This window comes from Procambarus clarkii, chromosome 37, assembly GCF_040958095.1.
Source record: "Procambarus clarkii isolate CNS0578487 chromosome 37, FALCON_Pclarkii_2.0, whole genome shotgun sequence".
NCBI classification, from domain to species: Eukaryota; Metazoa; Arthropoda; class Malacostraca; order Decapoda; family Cambaridae; genus Procambarus; species Procambarus clarkii.
This window is the reverse complement of record NC_091186.1, coordinates 7,827,227-7,842,281: the sequence shown is the minus strand read 5'-3', so window position 1 is coordinate 7,842,281 and position 15,055 is coordinate 7,827,227. Positions and strand designations below refer to the sequence as shown.

At 37.8% G+C, this 15,055-nt stretch overlaps 1 protein-coding gene and 1 non-coding gene across 3 annotated transcripts in view; both read left to right on the top strand.

Moving 5' to 3' along the window:
- Positions 1 to 15,055, top strand: part of LOC138372002 (uncharacterized) — a 125,192-nt gene that overhangs the window by 37,565 nt on the left and 72,572 nt on the right. The gene's annotated exons all lie outside the window — the stretch shown is intronic.
- TRNAN-GUU (transfer RNA asparagine (anticodon GUU)) lies at positions 9,912 to 9,985 on the top strand. The gene has a single exon. It is a non-coding gene; the product is annotated as a tRNA-Asn (tRNA).

The window sequence follows — 15,055 nt, the reverse complement described above, 5'->3', positions numbered from 1 at the left end:
ATGGCCTTCTTTTCTAGACTCATCCGGTAGGGTTGAAGGCGAATGGAGGTGTAGTCCGTCAACTTGACAACATGGTAGATGGCATCAGTCTGGGTCGGGACCTCCCCGAACAGACTGGAGAATTCATCAAGCAACGACTGCACCTCTTCACATTGGGTCATCTGCAAATGGGACAGTCCCTCCTCCACAGCATTCACAGAATTAGAATTATTGAGAATGAGATTAGTTGGGTCCCCAGAACAATCATCCCCTCCCTCACTGGAAAAGGAAACATTGGTAAGTGCGATGGGTCCGGGGCCCTGGAACTTCTTCAGCAGGTTCAAGTGTACGAGCATCACCTGGTTACGCTTGTCAGGGTGCCTCACTTTGTACGTGAGGTCCCCAGCCTTTTCTGTCACAATATAGGCTGACAGAACACTATGTCTCACATTACTTGTGGGACATAGTGTTCCCTAGTAGAGGCTTTAATACCAGGACAGGGTCACCAGGCTGAAATACTCGCAACTTAGCCTTAGCATCTTATTGTTCTCATATTTTCTTGGGCCTTCCCGAGATACTTTAGTGCCGCCGCCTTGCAGTCCTTGAGTCTCTGGTGGTGTTGCGTAAAGAAAGCCGAACCTTCGGTCGACGTTACGTTCCCTAACAGATTCTCCTGTAACATTTGCAAGGGTCCACGAACTTTATGGTCAAAGTCTAACTCAAAAGGAGAACAATCCAGTGAACTTTGTAACCCCTCTCGAGCAGCAAACAAAACATAAGGCAAGTTCTCATCCCAGAATTTGTGGGAACTCTCGCACGATGTCTTCAACATCTGCTTCAGAGTTAGATGGAACCGCTCAATTACCCCTGACTCTGTGGATGGTATGGGCCGGAAACCTTACGAGTTATTCCATGGTCCTTACAGAATTGTTAAAATCAGACTAAAAATTTTTAAATATCAGACTTAAAATTAGTACCATTGTCAGTTTGCACGACCCGAGGCAGTCCAAAAGTAGAAAAAAATTGCAACATACGAGCAACAACAGTCTTTGCTCGGATGTTCCTTACAGCAAAAGCCTCTGGGTAACGGGTCGTAATACACATAATCGTGATTAGGTAAATATTACCAGACTTAGTTCTAGGTAATGGACCAACACAGTCCATTACCACATGAGAAAATGGTTCCTCTGGCATGACAATAGGCTGTAGAGGAGCTTTAGGTGGTGTCTGGTTAGGTTTCCCAACAAGCTGACAAGGAATACACGAGTTACAAAATTTTGCCACATTGCTTTTCAGCTTGGGCCAAAAAAAATTGAAAATTTTGTGATAAATAATATTAATATCTAGATGTCCCCACATAATATCATCATGAGCAGCTGTCAAAACTCTCTCTCTATAGCTGGTTGGCAACATAACCTGATGGACTACCTCTCACTCATTTGACAAAGGAGCACTCTGTGGTCTCCATTTTCTCATCAAAATCTGATCATTGTAGTAGTACCCAGTTGCTGCATCAACTAGTTCCTCCTTAGAGAGGGCTACTTCATGACATTCTGCAAGACTGGGGTCAGCTTTCTGTAACTTGCTCAAGGAGGCATCCAGGCCTTGGTCAGATGCCATTGCCCGAGGCTCAACAGTGTTCTCCTCCACCTCCTCACTACTCTCGGTAGGAGGCGATGGTAGGCTATCCGCAGTGTCCTCGACCACGTCATCGAGTCGGGCCATGAATGTGTTCGCAAGGTCCACTTGGCTTTCACCACTCGGAAAGTTCCTCGTGTCCTCGGGATTTACCACCTTGGCAAGCACAGGGCTCCCCTTACATTCTAATGAAAACATTCTTGTATCAACATGTTAAACAAGCTACGAGGATGAGGAAAGGGGACGTCCCCTCCATGCTAGATTTGATATTTACCAGGAAGGAGGAAGAAATATTTGACATTCAATACCTTCCTCCCTTGGGTAAAAGTGACCATGTCTTTTTGGGAATAAAGTATGCAATGCGTTATAATCTGGAAGAAAATATGACGGTCGATGCAAATGAAAAACCTGACTTTAGGAGAGGACATTATGGCAACCTTAGAAAAATTTTTAGTGAGTATAATTGGACAGACATGTTGCTAGGCAAGGAAGTGAATGAGATGTATGTCAGGTTTTGTGAAATATATGATAAAGGTACAAAAATATTTATACCAAAACAGAGAAGCAGAACTAGGAAACAGGATTGGTTCAACAGAAAGTGCGAGAGGGCCAGAGACCAAAAGACACAAAAATGGAATCAATACAGGAAGAGGCCGAACCCCCAAACATACCAGCGATACAATGATGCGAGAAACAACTACACGGCAGTGAGGAGAGAGGCAGAAAGAAATTTTGAAAAAGGGATTGCAGACAAATGTAAAACAGAACCAGGTCTGTTCTATAAATTCATAAACAACAAATTGCAGGTAAAGGATAATATTCAGAGGTTGAAAATGGGAAATAGATTCACAGAAAATGAAAAGGAAATGTGTGAAACATTAAACGAAAAGTTCCAAAGTGTGTTTGTACAAAATGAAATCTTCAGGGAACCAGATACAATAAGAATTCCAGAGAACAACATAGAGCACATAGAGGTGTCTAGAGACGAAGTGGAAAAAATGCTCAAGGAGCTAAATAAGAACAAAGCAGTTGGTCCAGAAGGAGTTTCACCATGGGTTTTGAGAGAATGTGCACCTGAGCTCAGCATTCCTCTTCAACTACAATACAATACAATTTTATTTAGGTAAGGTACATACATACAATAAATATTTACAAGGATTGTTTAACTTATAGGTATAGCTAGTACATACAATGCCTAAAGCCACTATTACGCAAAGCGTTTCGGGCATGATAAACTTAAATGACAAGCTTAATACTAATTGAGCATAATGAGTAGAATGAAAACAAGAAATGAAAACATAGATGAAAAAGCAGCACAAATACAATTATGTCGAAAAACAGCGCTCTTTAAAGAAAAAAACAGACATTGGTTGACAATAGAAGGGTAAGGTAGGTTACAGGGAATTTATTAGGTATAGCTTCGCTTTTAACTTAAACTGGCTGAGAGAGGTACAGTCTTTAACATGGTTGGAAGGTCATTCCACATTCTGGGCCCCTTGATTTGTAGAGCATTTCTAGTTTGATTAAGTCGTACTCTAGGAATATCAAAACTGTATTTATTTCTGGTGTGATGTGCTGGTGTGAACTGATTTTTCAGGCATCCCTGTATACAGGAGTTGTAGCTGATGTGTGGAAAAAGGCTAACATAGTTCCAATCTACAAAAGTGGAAGCAGGGAAGACCCCCTTAATTATAGACCGGTATCATTGACAAGTGTAATAGTCAAAATATTGGAAAAAATAATTAAAATTAAATGGGTAGAACACCTGGAGAGAAATGATATAATATCAGACAGACAGTATGGTTTTCGATCTGAAAGATCCTGTGTATCGAATTTACTCAGTTTCTATGATCGAGCAACAGAGATATTACAGGAAAGAGATGGTTGGGTTGACTGCATCTATCTGGACCTAAAAAAGGTTTTCGACAGAGTTCCACATAAAAGGTTGTTCTGGAAACTGGAAAATATTGGAGGAGTGACAGGTACGCTTCTAACATGGATGAAAAATTTTCTAACTGATAGAAAAATGAGGGCTGTGATCAGAGGCAATGTATCGGACTGGAGAAATGTCACAAGTGGAGTACCACAGGGTTCAGTTCTTGCACCAGTGATGTTTATTGTCTACATAAATGATTTACCAGTTGGTATACAGAATTACATGAACATGTTTGCTGATGATGCTAAGATAATAGGAAGGATAAGAAACTTAGATGATTAATTGTCATGCCCTTCAAGAAGACCTGGACAAAATAAGAACATGGAGCGCCACTTGGCAAACGGAATTTAATGTTAATAAATGCCATGTTATGGAATGTGGAATAGGAGAACATAAACCCCACACAACATATATATTATGTGAGAAATCTTTAAAGAATTCTGATAAAGAAAGAGATCTAGGGGTGGTTCTAGATAGAAAACTATCACCTGAGGACCACATAAAGAATATTGTGCGAGGAGCCTATGCCACGCTTTCTAACTTCAGAATTGCTTTTAAATACATGGATGGCGATATACTAAAGAAATTGTTCACGACTTTTGTTAGGCCAAAGCTAGAATATGCAGCAGTTGTGTGGTGCCCATATCTTAAGAAGCACATCAACAAACTGGTAAAGGTGCAAAGACATGCTACTAAGTGGCTCCCAGAACTGAAGGGCAAGAGCTGCGAGGAGAGGTTAGAGGCATTAAATATGCCAAAACTAGAAGACAGAAGAAAAAGAGGTGATATGATCACTACATACAAAATAGTAACAGGAATTGATAAAATCGATAGGGAAGATTTCCTGAGACCTGGAACGTTAAGAACAAGAGGTCATAGATATAAACTAGCTAAACACAGATGCCGAAGAAATATAAGAAAATTCACTTTCGCAAACAGAGTGGTAGACGGTTAAAACAAGTTAGGGGAGAAGGTGGTGGAGGCCAAGACCGTCAGTAGTTTCAAAGCGTTATATGACAAAGAGTGCTGTGAAGACGGGACACCACGAGCGTAGCTCTCATCCTGTAACTACACTTAGGTAATTACACTTAGGTAATTACATTTAAGTCCCATAGACCTGGTCACCACGCATGCAGGGTACACAACATTATCCTCTGTGGCGGGTAGGTCCAGGGAAAACCTTTGGGGTAGGCAACATAATAGGCAGTCTGGAGTCCCCTACCTTATCCCCTGCCAAATCATTAGCCAATATTACATCAACATTAGGGAAAGGTAGGTATGAAGTGACTCCGACTGTACAAACACCCTTGTGGAAATCAGATTCCAGGGTAACCTTATGGAGGGGTACTGCTCGAGTATCACTAGTGACACCCTCGACCAGTACCACCTCTCCAGTGTCGAGAGTGTTGGCACTTTGCAATGCACTCTCTAAAATTAAAGTCTGGATGGCACCGGTGTCTCAGAAAATCACCATGTCCTTCCAGGAAGAACCCTCAGACAAAAGTAGTCTCCCTTTCGATAAGAATGGGGTAAGCAGGTCCAACCACTATGGGTTGGAGGTCTTACTCCCTAACCCTTCAGAAAGCCTCAAGCCCTGTGTCATAACAAGAGCATTGGGTCTATTTCTGGGTACAGTTGCCAACAACGGCTAGTAGGGTGGTTTGCACGTTTACAGTGACAACAGACACGTCTGGGAGAAGAGACATTACTAACAGGATTGCCCTTTGGTTCACCCTTAGGTGCCGTGGGGCTAGATACTTTAACAGGGTTAGTTATGCCTGAAACAGAAGGTGCATTAGTTATAGGGTTAGAATGGGCTGGTCTGGACTGGCTGTGGGTATAAGTTTTGTTACTCTGTGGGATATAATTATTTTTATTGGGCCTTTTGCCCGCCAACTGGTAGTTTTCTGCCATCTTGGCCAAATCCATTATATTAGAATCTACCTCTGTCCTTCCTCTAATGTAACATGCAACATTCTCTGGCATATTATCTAAAAAATTCTCCACTAAAACTAAATTTTTAAGTGCCTCGTATGTTTCGGCTTTAGCCGAGCGAATCCATTTTTCAAACAATCTAATTTGGTCATTAGCAAATTCAGTGAGAGGTTGGTTGTGAGTGGGCCTATGGTTGCGATAAGCTTGGCGATGAGCTTCAGGCGTAATTTCATAAGCCCTCAAAATCCGTTCCCTGACTTTACTATATTTAAAACACTCGTCATCAGGCATGTTTATAAAAATATCTTGGGGCTTACCCCTAAGCTGCCCATGCAAGATTTTCACCCACTCTTCCTCTAACCAGTTTATGGACATGGCCAGTCTCTGAAAATGGTTGAAAAATCTTTCAGGGTCTGACTCTGAAAATTCAGGCAAGTTATGCTTTTTATCAGAATGCCTGGGGTTTGAGTCCCCGGCAGGTGGTGGTACAGCGGTATCTGCTCTAATTCTTGCCCCCTCATTTTTGAGCCTTTGCTCTTCTACTTTAGGATTTTGTTCTAACAATTTAGCCTTTTGCTCTGCTACTCTAGCCTTTTGCTCTTCCAGTCTTATCTGGGCTAGTTGTAATTCTAACTCTATATTTCTACTAGCTACACTTTCAGCTGGACTGGGCTGGCATAAAATTGTATCACTTGGCAATAGTTCTTGGTCTATACAATGCTGTAAAATTTTATTCACCAAGGTCCACTTTTTATCAATGTCGTTTAACCCAAGGCCCTAACAATACTAAATTAGATTTGGTGAGCGTCTTAATCTCTACCACAGAAGGGTCCTTTACCAGTTCCTGCATTTTAGCCTTCATCACTAATTAATTTAGCTCCTAGCAAAAGGAAAAATTAAAAAGTTAAAAGTGGAAAAAAAAAAATTGCACGGCCCCTAACACAAAACCACACTTACCTCAACCGTGAAGGGATCCAGCTGGGTGTCCAGTCAGTGCAAGATATATCCTTTGCTAGATGAGCTGGACCCTAGGCTAACACACAACCGTTCTGCGGAAAACAAGAATTTTTAGTTTTGGCACTCAAAAATCTAATTTTTTACAATTAAAATGTTCCTCCCGGTCAGGCCAGCCACTTGTTTTTATTTATTTATTTATTTATTTATTTATATATATACAAGAAGGTACATTGGGTTTGTGAGAATACATTGGATAGTACAGTAATTACATTCTTGTAAAGCCACTAGTATGCGCAGCGTTTCGGGCAGGTCCTTAATCTAGCAGATAATTTTAAGTAGGTAATTTCAATCAGAATTGATAAATGGTAAAGATACATTACAAGAGAAAAATGAGATGAGAGAGATAAGTAAGTATATTAAAGCACATTGTTATCTTAAAGCTCTGATTGATTACATTGACAGCTTGATTAGTAATTTAAACAAGATTAATAGACACCATACAGCAGATTGACAGCACATATAAGACAGCAATGATCACAATGGTAAAGATGTTCAGAATGGGTACATAAAGATTGGGAGACTGGGTAGCAAAAGATACAGATAAACAAGATTTATAAACACCATACAACAGATTGGCAGCACATATAAGAAAACAGCAATGATCACAATGGTAAAGATGTTCAAAATGGGAACATAAAGGTTGGGAGATTGGGTAGCAATTGATACAGTGCAATTTTAAGGCAAAAAGTGAAAAACTATGAAGATGAAATTAGGTATTTTTTAGTATTGATTTTGAATGATGTAAAAGTTGAACAGCTTTTCAATTCAGTAGGGAGTGAGTTCCATAAACTGGGTCCCTTTATTTGCATAGAGTGTTTACACAGATTAAGTTTAACTCTGAGGATATCAAAGAGATATTTATTTCTGGTGTGGTGATAATGGGTCCTATTACATCTGTCCAGGAAGAGTTTCAGACAAGGATTTGCATTTAAGAACAGGGTTTTGTAAATGTAGTTGACACAAGAGAATTTGTGGAGTGAGATTATGTTTAGCATGTTTAGGGAGTTAAACAAGGGGGCTGTGTGTTGTCTGAAAGCAGAATTTGATATTATTCTGATAGCAGATTTTTGCTGGGTGATGATGGACTTGAGGTGGTTTGCAGTGGTTGAACCCCATGCACAGATACCATAGTTGAGATAGGGATAGATTAGTGCAAAATATAGAGAGATGAGAGCAGAGTTAGGAACATAATATCTGATTTTGGAGAGTATACCAACTGTTTTAGAGACTTTCTTAGTTATGTGTTGTATGTGGGTACTGAATTTGAGCCTCTTGTCTAGGAATATGCCAAGAAACTTTCCATCATTTTTATTGCTAATGTTTACATTGTCAATCTGAAGCTGAATTGCATTTGTAGATTTGCTACCAAATAGGATGTAGTAGGTCTTTTCTATGTTAAGTGTTAGTTTGTTGGTTGACATCCATAAGTGGACTTTTTTTAGTTCATTATTAACAACATCATTTAGTGTATGTGGGTTGGGGTTGGAGTAGATGAGGGTAGTATCATCAGCAAACAAAATAGGTTTCAGAATGTTAGAGACATTAGGCAGATCATTAATGTATATAAGAAATAGTGGGGGTCCCAAGATGCTGCCCTGTGGCACTCCAACGGTTATTGGTAGAATGGGAGAGATTATATTATTGATGGCTACACATTGGTGTCTATCACTAAGATAGGATTGGATATAGTCCAGTGCATGGCCTCGGATTCCATAATGATGGAGTTTACATAAGAGGTTATCGTGATTAACAGTATCAAAGGCCTTTCTCAGGTCAATGAAGAGTCCAATTGGAAACTCATTTTTGTCAAGGGCTGAGTAAATTATATCAAGGAGACTAATAATTGCATCGTTGGTACTCTTTTGAGAGCGGAAGCCAAACTGACAGGGGCTAAGAATGTCGAATTTTACGAGATAGGAGTAGAGCTGTTTGTAGATAATTTTTTCAAATATTTTTGATAGTATGGGTAGGTTCGATATTGGTCTGTAGTTGTTTATATCTGACGGATTACCTCCTTTATGAACTGGCGTTACTCTTGCTTTTTTAAGGATGTCAGGGAAGGTATGACACTCAAGGGATTTGTTGAACAGCAGAGCTATAGGTGGTGCAAGGGCATGGAAGGCGCTCTTGTATACAATGGATGGGATTTCACTGATGTTCCCAGCTTTGGTTTTTAGTGAGTGTATGATGGACACAACATCTTACGGGCTGACTGGTGAGAGGAGAAGAGAGTTTGGATAGCTGCCTGAGAGATATGTGTTGATATGTGTCTGAGTCTGTGGGATTTTACTTGCAAGGTTAGCACCAATCGATGAAAAGAAGCTATTAAATTCATTCGCCATTTCTAAGTCAGATGATGGTGTAAGGCCATCCTTAGAGAGTGTTATCTGGTTGTGGGAGTGTTGTTTAGTTCCCAGGATGTTAGAGATGGTATTCCATGTGCTTTTCATGTTGCCTTTTGCTTCTTTGAATCTAGTCTCATAATATGAAAGTTTAGCTTTTCTTATGATACTGGTAAGCACTGATGAGTACCTTTTAACTACTTCCATTGAAACTAGGCCACTCCTAAATTTCTTTTCGTATTCATGTTTTTTGTTGATTGATTTAATTATGCCACTTGTGAGCCACGGGTTATTTTTTCTTTTATCAGTTACTTGTTTGGTAAGGAGGGGACAGTGAGTGTTGTAGAGGCTTAGAGTTTGGGAGAGAAAGAGGTTAGTTGATGAGTTTATATCCTGTGAATTATTAAATTCAGATTCCCAGTTAATATTGTGAAGTGCATTAGAGAGATTGCCTAAAGCTGATTCACTATGTAGCCTGAATGAAAGTTTTTTGGTTTCTGGTGGTGATGTGTCAATGTTTGCTATGAGGAAAGTAGGATAGTGGTCAGTTGTTCTGTCATAAATTACCCCAGATGTAAGGGGAGCTGTTATATTAGTCCATAGGTGATCCAGGGTAGTGGCAGATGTTTGAGTGACTCGGGTGGGCTTGGTGATTGTGGGGATTAGCATACAGGAGTGCATGCTGTTACGGAAATAGTCAACTTGAGGGTTGTTTTGAAGACCCATGTCAATATTGAAATCACCTCCCAGAATGATGTGATTTTTGTTGAGATTGTTATTTATGATAAGATTCCTTACGTTGTCAGAGAATAAAGCTATGTTGGTATTAGGAAATCTATAGATAGCACCGATTATCAGGGAGGATTTAAGGGATTTACTGGAGAACTTGGCAAAGGTATATTCACAATAGTCGTCTCTATCACTAATGACACTATTGCAGATGAAGGTATCTTTGTAATATATTGCTGTGCCAACTCCTTTTTTTATTAGTACGTTTCGTAGTAAATTTGTAAATAGTAAATTTGGACATTTGTAATAGTAAATTTCTTTAGACCGTTCCTCGAGCCTCCGTGGCACAATTGGTTAGCGCGTTCGGCTGTTAACCGAAAGGTTGGTGGTTCGAGCCCACCCGGGGGCGATTATTTAGGCCAACTCTAGGGGTTGACCTCAGACAAGACCGACATAACACACTTGACAGCGATGTCACACTTGGCCCCGTGATCCAGCCCGTCCTCCTCAAGTCTGCCAACGTCAACAAACTCTCGCGCGTAAGTGACCTTATCCTAACACAACAGAGAACGGCACAGTATGTCAACGTCGCGACCCATCCTCCTGTTTACACAGTAGTTGTTGTATATGCTCCATAGTACAAACGTTGACGTACTAAGTCATTACATAATAGAACTTACTGATCACTTTATAGTCTGAAGTCTTAATTATAGTCTTAATTATAGACTGTTTATAGTCGGAAGTGAAGTATATAGCACTAATCACTTTATAGTCTGAAAAAATAAAGCTAAAAAAAATATATATTCCTAGGTCTAGTATAGCACACATATGTACGATATTAGGCCTCAGATTGCGTGTATTAGGACTAGGAAGGTTCAGTTAGTTAAGGTTGTCTTTGCAACATAAATACAAAACCTTTTCCGGTTTGTCTAAATTCAATAGTACAAATTTCTACTTTCTAATTGCGTTGTACGTCGATACTTTGGTCCTCATCGTTACTATAAGTAACTTCAGCTTCAGATTGACAATGTAAACATTAGCAATAAAAATGATGGAAAGTTTCTTGGCATATTCCTAGACAAGAGACTCAACTTCAGTACCCACATACAACACATAACTAAGAAAGTCTCTAAAACAGTTGGTATACTCTCCAAAATCAGATATTATGTACCTAACTCTGCTCTCATCTCTCTATATTATGCATAATCTATCCCTATCTCAACTATGGTATCTGTGCATGGGGTTCAACCACTGCAAACCACCTCAAGTCCATCATCACTCAGCAAAAATCTGCTATCAGAATAATATCAAACTCTGCTTTCAGACAACACTCAGCCCCCTTGTTTAACTCCCTAAACATGCTAAACATAATCTCACTCCATAAATTCTCTTGTGTCAACTACATTTACAAAACCCTGTTCTTAAATGCAAATCCTGCTCTGAAACTCTTCCTGGACAGATGTAATAGGACCCATTATCACCACACCAGAAATAAATATCTCTTTGATATCCCCAGAGTTAAACTTAATCTGTGTAAACACTCTATGCAAATAAAGGGACCCAGTTTATGGAACTCACTCCCTACTGAATTGAAAAGCTGTCCAACTTTTACATCATTCAAAATCAATACTAAAAAGTACCTAATTTCATCTTCATAGTTTTTCACCTTTTGCCTTAAAATTGCACTGTATCAATTGCTACCCAATCTCCCATCCTTTATGTTCCCATTTTGAACATCTTTACCATTATGATCATTGCTGTCTTCTTATATGTGCTGCCATTCTGCTGTATGGTGTTTATAAATCTTGTTTATCTGTATCTATTGCTACCCAGTCTCCCAATCTTTATGTACCCAATCTGAACATCTTTACCATTGTGATCATTGCTGTCTTATATGTGCTGTCAATCTGCTGTATGGTGTCTATTAATCTTGTTTAAATTACCAATCAAGCTGTCAATGTAATCAATCAGAGCTAGCTTTAATATAACAATGTGCTTTAATATACTTACTAAGCTCTCTCATCTCATTTTTCTCTTGCAATGTATCTTTATCATTTATCAATTCTGATAGAAATTATCTACTTAAAATTATCTGCTAGATTAAGGACCTGCCCGAAACGCTGCGCGTACTAGTGGCTTTACAAGAATGTAAATACTGTACTATCCAATGTATTCTCACAAACCCAATGTACTTTCTTGTATATATATAAATAAATAAATAAATAAATAAATAAATAAATAAATAAGTACTACCAACTTCTTTGAATTCTTTTCTGACTTCTGACCTAATGTTTGTTTTATCCTAGTGTGTATGATGCCTAGCGTGTGTCTGGTGCCTGTTGTGTTAAACCGAAGATAAATGCATAAGTATAGGTCAGTAATTTCTCCAGCTTTGAAAGGGGCTTTCATTATGCAGCAGTATTCTGTCTAGAGAGAGAGATGTCTAGATGTCTAAAAATGTCTAGAGAGCACTAGCGTCTTGAAAACTATCATCATCGGTATAGCATCTCTAGTGTGAAAAGTTCTTGTTATCTATCCTGTCATTTTTCTTGCAGTTGTGACGGCTACTTAATTGTGTTCTTTAAATGTAAGGCCTTCTGACATCAGTACACCCAAATCCTTTACGTTGCTTTTCCGTTCAATGTTATGATTTGACTGAGTTTTGTAAGTGGTTTCCGTTTTTATATTTTTTATTTTTTCCGTAGCGCATGAGCTGAAACTTATGTTCGTTAATCACCATGTTATTTTCTGTAGCCCATAGAAAGACCTGATTTACATCTGATTGGAGGTTTGCCGTGTCCTCTATGTTGCCTACTCTCGTGAAGATTCTAGTGTCATCTGCAAATGATGATCAAGTACTATAGGTTGTGTCCTTGTCTATGTCCGATATGAGGATGAGAAAAAGTATTGGAGCAAGCACAGTACCCTTGGGGACTGAGCTCTTTACGGTTGATGGTCCAGATTTTATTTTGTTGACTACTACACATTGGGTTCTATTAGTCAGGAAGTTGTATATCCATCTGCCTATTTTTCCGGTAATTCCTTTTGAACGCATTTTATGTGCAATAACACAATGGTCACATTTGTCAAAGGCTTTTTTTTGTCAAAGCGTTTTGTTTGTCTTCCATGGCATCTAGTGCCATGTCAGAGTGGTCCAGCAACTGTGATAGGCAAGAGCGCCCTGTTCTGAAACCATGTTGTCTGGGGTTATGGAGATGCTGTGATTCCATGTATTTTGTGATCTTACTTCTTAGCATTCTCTCAAAGATTTTTATGATGTGCGATGTTAGTGCTATCGGTCTGTAGTTTTTTGCCTCTGCCTTATTTCCTCCTTTATGGGGCGGTGCTATCTCTGCTGTTTTTAGTATGTCAGGGATAATGCCAGTATCTTGGCTTTGTCTCCAAAGAATGTGAAGGGCCTGCGATAACGTTTTTTACAGTTCTTGATGAATATAGAGTTCCAAGAGTCAGGGCCTGGTGCAGAGTGCATAGGCATACTGTCTATGGCTTCTTCAAAATCCAGTGGGGATAGGATCACATCTGATTTATGATTTGATGTTGGTATCATATCCATGAAAAATTCATTTGGGTTATCAATCAGATGGATGGAGAGCTACACTCGTGGTGTCCCATTTTCCCAGCACTCTTTGTCATATAATGCTTTGAAACTTTTGACGGTTTTGGCCTCCACCACCTTCTCACCTAACTTGTTCCAACCATTTACCATTCTGTTTGCAAAAGTGAATTGTCTTACATTTCTTGGGCATCTTTGTTTAGTTCGTTTAAATCTATAACCTCTTGTTCTTGAAATTCCAGGTCTCGGGAAATCTTCCCTATCAAGTTTATCAATTCCTGTTACTGTTTTGTACGTAGTGATCATATCTCCTCTTTTCCTTCTGTCTTCTAGTTTGGAATATTTAATGCCTCTAATGTCTCCTCATAAATCCTGCCCTTCAGTTTTGGTATGAATGTTTGTGTGCCTTCATCGTATATTTTGCAAAATATGGAATACATCTCATTTACTTTACTTTAAGAATATGGTTCGATCAATTAAAAACCCTCTTGTTCAAATTGCAAAGAGACTGAAAGAGATGCAGCATGCTCAATGGATTATATATTAGTGATTATTATTAGGATTATATATTAGTGAATCATATTAGTGATTCAATTATTATGGTCATAAAACAATAAACAAATAGTTTTGGTGTTATTACACTCTATTCACAGGTTATATATAAGTATCTGCATGTTTTGTTCACCATTACAAACCACTAAGTTGGTTTGATTTTTGTTGAGATTGTTATTTATGATAAGATTCCTTACGTTATCTGAGAATGAAGCTATGTTGGTATTGGGAAATCTATAGATGGCACTTATAGTCAAGGAGGATTTAAGGGATTTACTGGAGAACTTGGCAAAGGTATATTCACAATAGTCGTCTCTATTACTAATGAGACTATTGCAGATGAAGGTATCTTAGTAAGATATTGCTATGCCACCTCCTTTTTTTATTAGGCCTGCAGTTGTGAATGGCTTTATTATCAGCCAAGTTGTAGCATACAACATAGCATATATATGTATATGGCATACATATATATATATATACATATATATATATATATATATATATATATATATATATATATATATATATATATATATATATATATGTATATATATATATATATATATATATATATATATATATATATATATATACATATATATATATATATATATATATATATATATATATACATATATATATATATATGTATATATATATATATATATATATATATATATATATATATATATATATATATATATATATATATATATTCAAAATTCGTCAGTGTACTACATTTTTGTTGTTGCTTTTAGGTGATGCTTTTAACCAGTGTACGTGGGTCTGATTGTGCAACCATGGTTTGAAGAATAATGAAGATATGAACAAACGGCCTGTGGTCACTATACAGTCTGGAAGGGCAAAAGAAGAAATTCGTATTTCTACAAAAACAAGAACTATATAATGTTATTTTAAGTAAGTAACCAAAAAATTAAATAAATTTTTTAAAGTTTAAAATTCACTTAAAAATTTAAATTTTAAGTTAAAAAATTTTAACCAAAAAACTTAATATTTTTCATATTTGGAACCATTCCATAATATTTTCCCAAGCATAAATGATTATATTTCTATCACTTGCTCTTAAGATTGTTTCATTTAATAACGGTTGGGCATAATTGTTCTCTGCTGCTAATAGAACTGACTGACTTAGCTATAGGAAAATGTAAACTTAATTGGTTTATCCATTACAGTATTTTGCAGTTTATTTCATGATCCTGTGCTTAATACTTGCATAAATAGTAGATTACAAAATGCATTTTTATATCATTAGTATTGAATAATAATAATGCAAATAATTGACTTATAAATGATGTACAATTAATTGGTAGGTGATATTATATTATTAATATT